The sequence below is a fragment of the Ischnura elegans genome, chromosome 5, assembly GCF_921293095.1.
Source record: "Ischnura elegans chromosome 5, ioIscEleg1.1, whole genome shotgun sequence".
Classification (NCBI taxonomy): Eukaryota; Metazoa; Arthropoda; class Insecta; order Odonata; family Coenagrionidae; genus Ischnura; species Ischnura elegans.
The window spans coordinates 137279069-137288912 of record NC_060250.1 but is presented as its reverse complement, the minus strand read 5'-3'; positions in this window follow the sequence as shown (position 1 = coordinate 137288912).

The window sequence follows — 9844 nt, the reverse complement described above, 5'->3', positions numbered from 1 at the left end:
GGAGCTAAATTTAATTTCGAGTCTTCCATTTTGCAAGAGTTGGCACAAAGACGCAATGAACCAGCCGCCATGTCAGGAAAGTTAGACAGACGTCTGCTTCTGCGTTCGCCGTTTGTAATCTCTTGCAGCAATTAACGGGCAGGAATTAACGGCACGAAAAATTTTCCTTTCCCAGAATCTGCAACATGAGCCATCGCATGTTCATTCAAAAGTCATTGAAGAGAAAGAGTTTGGCTCTGCGTGTGGCGTGCCTCTGATCCCATGGCTAGCACGGCACGCGAACGCATCCACGGAGGTCAAGGAGAGGTTGAAACGTGAATCCCTCTCTTCCGATTTTGACTTCAATGCTATGAATTACCTTTTCACAGGCAAAGCTATTTATATTTTACAGGTATATTGTTGTTCGAGTCATTTAAGCACTTCAAGAGCACCTCGAGTGCGTTGGAAGTTGAATTAATAACACAACGCTGGATGAAATTTTCAATTTAGGAATACAATGGAGGAGAAAAATCCCATCAAGGTCCTGAAAGACGACGGTTTCCTTTTTCGGAAGATATGAACATAAGCCATTTTCAGTTCAGTCGGTTAACTGCGCTTTAAAAAAAATTAAATTCACGCAATTATCGTTCAGGCAATATGGAAGATTACCATCACGACCATATTTGCAATAACTACTGCCATTATCAAGTTCAATTACATACCCGTATAACATATTTTATGTCTAAATTCTATTATATGTATATTCTTGATAACTGCGTGTGAAAAAAAATCCCCTGGACCGGGAATCGAAACGTCCGTGGTTCGATCGCCAATCCAGGATATTTTTTATCACGGAAATTCACGAATAATTCACTGTTGTTCACGCAGAAGGCTAGAAATTTTTATCTCTTATTTATTTTTTAACTTCCCCGTGAACAGCGCATTGAGGCCTTTGCTGCGGAGGACTAAAAACGCACGGCAATAACATTCATGCCCTGGATAGGGACCACCTACCCAGGCGGGATTCGAACCCGCGACTAACGGTTAATATTACACGATCACAGGCCATGGTTGGAAAAAAACAGAATGTGGCATGTAGGAGAGATAGATTAATTTTCCTCAAGTATAAGGATTACGCACATTTTTTAGAATTCCCAGAGAGGATATATGCCCTCAAAACAGGCTATTCAATCTGCACTTTCAACATCGAACACTGCAGGTACATTTTCCATGAGAAGAGTCGCCGAGGAAATTGGCCATTTAAGTGAAGCACTGGAAACCACGGTGACAACCCTTGCAAACTGGACTCGCGCGCAAAAAGGCGAAGTGAAGGGCCGCGGGGCGTTCGTAGGGCACGATGCACGACGGCCGCCGTGTTAGGGAGTAGCAATGTCCGTCGTGTGATGGTCCCGTTACGGGAGAGGGCAGACCGCGAGGGTGTAAGCGACCGTGTAACGTCATGGTGCATCCCTGTTGGCGGTGTTCCTCAGGTGACGCAGGCGGTTGGTGCGGCGGTACGGGGCACGAAGTGCTCCAGACTGCGGGTCGTGGCTCATGTCGGCGTCAATGATGCCACCTTCCGTGGATCTGAGGAAATTCTAGATTCCCTCCGGGATCTGAATTCCGAAGTGAAGCGGGTGGGTGGGACCATTGGAGTCGGCATTGAGCTTTCGATTTGTAGTCTTGTCCCAAGGATCGATCGTGGTTCTCTGGTTTGGAGCCGAGTGGAAGGCATAAACCAGAGGCTGCGTCGTTTCTGCACGGACATCGGAGCCTCCTTCGTGGACCTTAGGCCGACAATCCGATCGTGTCGGATCCCTCTGAACCGTTCGGGAGTCCATTACACGGCCGAGTCGGCTAGTCGTGTAGCGAGTAGCATATTTGAGCACTGTAGGTCTTTTTTAGAGTAGAGAGTAGGGCAGAGTGTAGATATATTAGTGGGTTGAAAAATAAAGGGGTAAGTTCAAAACTTTTCACAGACAAAGATTCTTCCAGAAATGAGAATAGAGAAGTAGAGAGAAAAATCAGCGTTTCAGGTATTACATTTAAGCACGAGAAGCGTCAGTCGAGCAACACGTTCAAAGGCAGTCAAGGCTCAAGTCATTTTGATAGTGTGTCAACATGCATTTCCATTTATCAGCGGTATAGAGCCTGTGAATAGTCTATTCGACAAAAGCAAATCAGAATTATTCCCGAATCGCAATATTACTACTTCCGAAGTTTTAATCGTGGCTGTGGTTAATTGCCGTAGTTTAAGAAATAAGATTCCCGAATTCCACCATTTAATTCATAGTACGAAGTGTAACGTCATTTTTGGAACAGAAAGTTGGCTAACAGATGATGATTCAGACAATGAGATCTTCCCAAAATCGTTCACTGTTTATCGGAAAGATAGAATTAATCGAGTTGGGGGCGGAGTTTTTATTGCTGTAAAGAATTCAATCGTCAGCCAAGCGATAACCGTAACTGAGACCAGCGTTGAATCTGTGTGGTGTTTTATTAAATGTCCAAAATTCAAAACTATTTTATTATGTTCGTATTACAGACCACTTTACTCAGATATAACGTCAATGTTGGATTTTCAAAATCAAATAAACAGCGTAGCATCCAAGTATCCTGAAAGAAACTTGATTGTGGGTGGAGATTTCAACGTACCTTCTATAGATTGGGAGACTTATAGCTTCATTCCTGGTGGGAGGGATAAAGTGATCTGCGAGGCTTTATTACACACTTTCACATCTAATTCATTGTTTCAAATAGCATCCGCACCAAACAGAGGAGAAAATATTCTTGATTTATTAGCGACAAATATACCACATCAGGTAATAAACGTTGGCACTGTCGAAGGAATAAGTGACCATAGGGTAGTAACTGCAAAGTTTTCTCTAAATACCGCTGTAAACTTTAAAAAAGAGCGTAAAGTTTTCATTTTTAAAAGAGCTAATTTTGATGGGTTTAAGAGTCATATGAAAAATGCTTTCCCCGAGTTTCAAGAATCAGTATTAAAGTTAAATGTAGAGAATACTTGGAAAGCTTTTCTTTCGCTCGTAACTTCGGGAATAAATAGCTACATCCCTAGTAAAATAGTAAAAGAAGGCAGCGAACCGAGATGGTACGACGCGGAAGTGAGAAAATCATTGAGGCGACAGAGAGCGTGTCATGCTAAAATGAAAAAAGTCAGCACGGATTTATCCGCTAATGAACGCGAGCTAATAATTAAAAAATATAGGATGACTAAAGCCGCCACGAAGGAAGCGTTCAGGAATGCGTTCACGAATTTTAAAAGAAAAACACTAGTAGAGCAGTTACAGGATAACCCAAAAGCATTTTGGTCATATGTTAGGGAAGTTCAAGGTAAACGATCTACCGTATGTTCGCTGAGAAACGACAATGGAGATGTGTTGACAAGCAGTTACGATAAAGCCAATTTATTAAATTCCTACTTTAAGAGCGTGTTCACGGAGCCTTCCGAAAACTCACCCGAGACCGATGACAATCCCTGTCTACATAAGATGCCAGCTATTGACATTAGTACGCTCAGAATAGAAAATATATTGAAATCGCTTAGTCCAAATAAATCACCTGGTCCAGACGAAATCCCTTCTCGCGTATATAAAGAACTAGCCTCAGAACTTGCCCCCTACTTGCAGTTAATACTCAGTAAATCCATCAAGCAACACGAAGTACCTAATGACTGGAAAATCGCTAATGTAACGCCTATATTTAAAAGTGGAGACAAGGAACAGCCATCTAAGTACAGGCCGATATCTTTAACGTCCATCTCTTGCAAAGTCCTTGAACACATCGTAGTCAGCTCGGTAATGAAACATCTAGACACGCAAAACTTATTAATGGGAAATCAACATGGATTCAGGAAAAGCAGATCGTGCGAAACTCAGTTAGCGCTTTTCGCCCACGATATTTTAGTCTCCGGGGAAGACAACATTCCAGTAGACGCGATTTTTCTTGATTTCAAAAAGGCATTTGATAAAGTACCCCACGGAAAGTTAATAATAAAACTGAAATCTTATAGTCTGGACGAAGATGTAATTTCCTGGATTAGAGAATTTCTGAGCGACCGCGTCCAAAGAGTAGTATTAGACGGTGCAGTCTCCGATGAGGTTAGAGTCACTTCTGGCGTTCCTCAGGGTAGTGTCATTGGCCCACTCCTATTCCTTCTTTATATAAACGACATTGGCGAAGCAGTGCAGAGTAAGTTACGATTATTTGCAGACGACGCTGTAGTTTACAGAGAAATTCGTTCCAGCAAAGATATAGATGAACTAACGAATGACCTTGCTGCTATCCAAGCTTGGTGCGATGCTTGGCAGTTAGAATTAAATTTGGAAAAATGCGTCGTAATGAATTTCTGGAAGAAGAATAACTCCCTACAGCGTAACTATGTCATTCGGGCCACGCAGTTAAAGGCAGTTGAATCTGTGAAATATCTAGGGGTTAGACTCAATAATGATCTATCGTGGAATAAACATATTCGAGAAATAACCGGTCAAGCTAATCGTAAAATGGGTTTTGTTAAAAGAATATTAGGAAAGTGCGACGACAAAGTGAGAGAAATTAGCTACTTTTCCCTCGTTAGACCACATTTGGAATACGCTGCCAGTGTTTGGGACCCTCATGAAAAAGGCTTAATAACAGAGTTAGAACGCGTGCAAAGAAGAGCTGCCAGGCATGTGAAAGGTCGTTACGATAGTCTTGTTAGTGTAACTGACCTCTTACATAAACTCGGATGGGAATCTCTGTCGGACCTTAGATTGAAAAATAGACTAAACCTTTTAGATAAATTCAAGAGCAGTGTCTTTTCTGACGAAGTTAACCATATCTTGCGGACGCCAACGTACTACGGAAGATCAGATCATATAAATAAAATAAGAGAGATAGATTGCAGAACAGACAGATTCCGAATGTCATTTTTTCCACGATCAATAAGAGATTATAACGGCAGCAATAGAACGCGTAAATAGATTGCATGACTTGTAGTGTAGCCTACTAACCTATGTAAAACTGAAAGCATGTTTATGAATTTCTATTCTATATTCTATTTCTAACAGCATATAGTAGTATAGTTTGTTATTATACGGGACGTTTCTTGGACGGTGTGGTGTGCACGTGGGAGTCCAAATGCATGCTGCATGCTGGTGATTGATCACCCCCTGCCAAACACCCTAGAGGTGGCTCGCAGGGTAATTTGTAGATGTAGATGTAGACGCCGCCCGCTTTGGGGCGTAGTCCAGTACAAGCTACCAGTGCTCCGAAGCGCTGGGAGCGAGTCTTTGCGTGGTCCAGTAGAAGCTACAAAAGCTCCTGTAGCATTCTCGTACGTCACGGGTGGCGTCACTATTTTCGCTTCTCTCTCACTACAAACGCTCCTGCGAAATACGTGGGTGAGCTGGAGCGAACCGGTTTTCAGCGCGAATTTGAACGGGAAGGAAGGCAATAGAAAATGATGTCCATAACAATTGTGGACCTGGCCAGAAATAATATGACCATTTGGAGTTGACGGAAGAAGTCGCCAAGAGAGCCAAGATGGTAAATGCTAAAAACAAATGCTTAAAGAACTATTCGGGGGATAAATGGCTGTAACTCAATGGTTTTACAATTCAGAGTCAATATTCGCCACGGGCCAGATCGAGGAAGAAATTGAGCGGCAAGTCCAAGGTATCTTATAAACTTTGTTGTTGTGATAATTAATTAAAAAATAATATTATTTAATTATTAGTGGTTTAAGCTTGAGCTAGCGATAAGTGGAGATAGAAAATGACTATTCGAAATTAATAAGGCATGTGGTGAGTGAACTTTCCGGTCGAAGCATTCCGTCTGTTACTTTTGTTAATATGTTACTTCTGTTAATTTTGTTAGTTATTTTGATTTATTTGTTATTTAGATCAATCATTAGTTATTTGAACTTGGTATTGCGTGAAATTGAGATAGAATATGACTTCTTAGGCCAGGGTACGTGAACTTCCCGTCAAAGTATTCCGTTTGTTGCTTTGCGGCGGCCAACCTTTCTCCATGAAGATTGTATTCTCTGTTAAATGATGATATCTTCCTCTAATCTTCAACTTAAGTTTAATCAATTATTGATGTTCGGTTGTATTTTACCTGTGTAAATTTCTTAAGGTCAGGTTGGCACGCATTGCATTGATGCTTAAGGCTTGTTGTTGACGAGATGGGTCCATGGCTAGGACTGCTTTTGAGACTATCATTCAATGTCATGAGTGCATAATAAATCGGAAAGAACACTCCACTTAAGGCCTTTTTACACCTACATAAACCCGTAGTCTAAATGTATGAACGCGAGAATGAACACGAAATACGTACCGTACGGTTGCGTTGTTGCACGTTATGTGGTTACACGTGTAACCACTCAACTTGTGCAACGCATGATCGAAAAATTGAACCTATATTAGCTTGGTTCAAACATTCGTACATGTTCCGTTTCGGTCCACAAAAATCATTCACGCAAACAGGCATTAACTTGTACGTGTATCGTTTAAACGCAGGCTTTTAGGTGAGTTAAGTTATTTAGGCTTATTTTTGGTTTCATTGAAATTCCTCTAATTAGGAATTTAATCAGTGTTATCTTCTTTTATATGTATCATGATCTGCTCTTAGTTTAAGTTTATCACCTTGGTGTTAGAGGATTTGCAAACCAGTGGGTAAAATCTTCAGGACAAGCATCGGTCTGTTGTGGTGTCCGATCATGGTATCCAATGAAGATCTAATATTAATTAGGTTTCTTGTGGTGTACCCCATGGTCATATTCTTTTTGTCATTTATATTACTGACCTCTCTAACAAGCTAAGTAAAGTACAAGAGGCTATAACAATCCCTAATTCAGGCGATCTAATATCCGAGCAGACGATACTAGTAAAACAAACGACTAACAAATGCTACAATCCCTCCAGCCGTGATCCAGTAGGGTAGCACTGGGAGCGATAGAAGCGAAAGTGGACCACGAATCTGTAGCGTCTGAAGCAGGAGCACTCGGGAGCATTGGGAGCGTGTACTGGACTACGCCCTAGGTCATAAGAACGAACAATAGTGCGTGGGGACGCAGACCGCACTTCGGTCGCCCGGCAACGCCCGAGTTACAGAGGGAAATTTATGGAGTGGCGGTTATCCACGACTCATGGGACCAGCCCGGAGCGCAAAGCGAAGAGTTAAGACTGCGGTATCCACCCCCCTGCACGCGTAATTGTGCTTGCGGACTGCGGAGGGAGACCGTACGACGAGGGAAATCTCTGAAAACGACCGACAAATGCAAGAGAGAGAGACGTGTAAACGCTGAAGGAGGAAGAGGAAGTGTCCCGGAGTAGTATATGGAGGATGCATGGTAGATGGGGGGAAGTGTTTTGAAGTGGGGCGAAGAGAGAAAAAAAATGAGTACACAAATCCATGAATAAACAAAGAGGAAAAGAGAGAGTGGCCAAGAGTTAATTAAAGCCTCAGTAATGCACACAATCGTAGAAGACAAAGATGTCCATTCACAGAAACACTTAAATGTGCTGTGTAATGCTTCATAAATTTACAACTAGTGCTAAAACATAACAACAGTAACTAATACTAATATATGCTTGTTTCACACAGCAATTTCACAAAAAATAGTGAAACTAAGCAGCCGTTATTTTTATCAATAGAAGCACTCTTAACCCTTATTATCCTTGACTTTTTTATATTTCAGCGCAGAGAATCGACTGTAGTATTAGTGATGATTAGTAGATACTTAGCGCAAATTTAATCAGCAAAGATAATTATGTTTTCAACCACGTATGAGGTGAGTAAGTCTTTGAAATAAACCTTAATTTGTGCTGCTGGATTTAGAAATATTATCTGAAATACTCATTACATTTGGAGAGAGTACAAGGAAAACAAAAAACGCTTGTTAATTACACAAACAAGAACAGCAGCTAAATATCAATCCCCGAAGTACTGGTTGGAGGAGGGATAGCGAAATGTCAAGAATCCCTTTCCGTCACTTTCATACTTTGACCAACTTATTGACTAACAGACTTTAACCATAATTACTGCAAAACAAGGTGAGAACCAATTTTTTGTTTTTACTTATATTATGGCGTATGCTATCGCCACAGGGCTGCTAAAAATATTCACTTCCATTGGGACGAGTCAGAGTAGAGATTTTTACGAGGTTTGCGTGAAAAAAAATCATTACGAGGTTTACGTGCACTTAAATGTCCAAAAAGACAGTTTCCGCTACATGTTCGTAAAGTGTTTTTGAAGTAGGGCAAGGAGGAAAATATGATAATAAAAAAATAAGTATATCAATCCATTAATGAAAAAAGAAGGAGAAAAGAGAGAGGTAGTAAAGAGAGAAAAAAAGGCGAGCTCGGGGCGTTTAATTAAATCCCCAGACCTACGCAATTCCCTGAGTGTGCTGTAATGGAGTAGTTCTCATTCCTCCCCTCTCTTTTTCTCTGCTTCTCCATCCCTGACGTCGGAATGAAAAAAAGCGTGGGGGGAGTTTCTCTTTCGTTACAGCGACGGGAAGGGAAGATTATGCGTCGTGACGTTTTCGTCGGATTAAGCCCGCGAATGGGTCTGAAGTCGTTGGAAATATTTCCGAGATATACCTCCACACGGTTGAAAAAATTATAATCTCACCATCACGCAAACATTTTTATCATTGTTATTTTTTTAATTCCTACATCCGACTTACGAGAGAGAGATGGGAGCAAGACATATAAGTCCGAGGGGACAATGATGATTGCTCAAATCCGTCGATTGACCTGATTTGACATTACTTGAGCGAAAAAGCTCTAACGTTGCCGTCCCGCATTACGGGTTACATATTTCTTAACGTTAATTGAGCGCGGTAGAGCAGATTTACAAGTGAATAAGAACAAAAAGTTATTACGAACATGAACTCAGGACATGTTGGAAAGATTCCCCACTGTGATTTTTGAGAACACAGAAATAATACGATGCACCATTATTCGCAACTTCCTCAGCGTATTTTAAAGAGCAACGTACAATTATCTCTCAAGGGGTTTTAATATTTACCATGCAGACAACAGCATAGCGCCCAAACACAAAATAACGAAGTCTCTACTTCGAATAATACTTTTTGAGTTAAACGTTAGGTTAAAAGGCACTGTGTAGTGAATGGTGGTCACCATCAGGAATCATATCCATCAATGGAATGAAACATTTCTTTAAGCGGTTTCTATTGCTGGTAAATTGAAACCAAGATTGCAAGAAGACAGTGATGGTATAACGATGAGACACATAGGCAGTGAAATTATTAATAGGAAGTTTGATCTAGCATACCTAGTTTATATATGGCTTCAGGAGATTTAACGACTGTTTTTCACTCATTTTTCACTCCGTGACATCGTCCCCAGATAATTGTTATCGATCATAATTTATTTGGCGAAGGAAGCATTGCGCGGTAATATGTGGTGGTAGATATTTATAACATCAAGAAGTAATTGCAAATTGTTCACATTGAACTGGAAGGTGTACGTTCGTATGAATTAAATTATTGAAGAAAGTGCTACCACCTTTCACTTCAATATGTCGCACTTCCTCTATAAAACGCCTGAATCAATTGAAATTATCCAAATTCTCCATTATTCGGTTACAGCAACGTCGGTTGCTGTGCGGTAAAAGACATATTTACAACAGACACGATGGATACCACGGAAACCCTGGTTGGCGGAGGCTATTGAAATGGACAAATAGGACTGCAGCAACAAGAACTGGTGAGAAAGCATGTATCAACAACGGAGGCTTAGATCAAGGACCAGCCAGTGGCGTATCTAGGGGGGGAGAGGTGCGGGGGGTCCGGATCCCCCGAAATATAAAAACACATTATTATCCTCCTTCA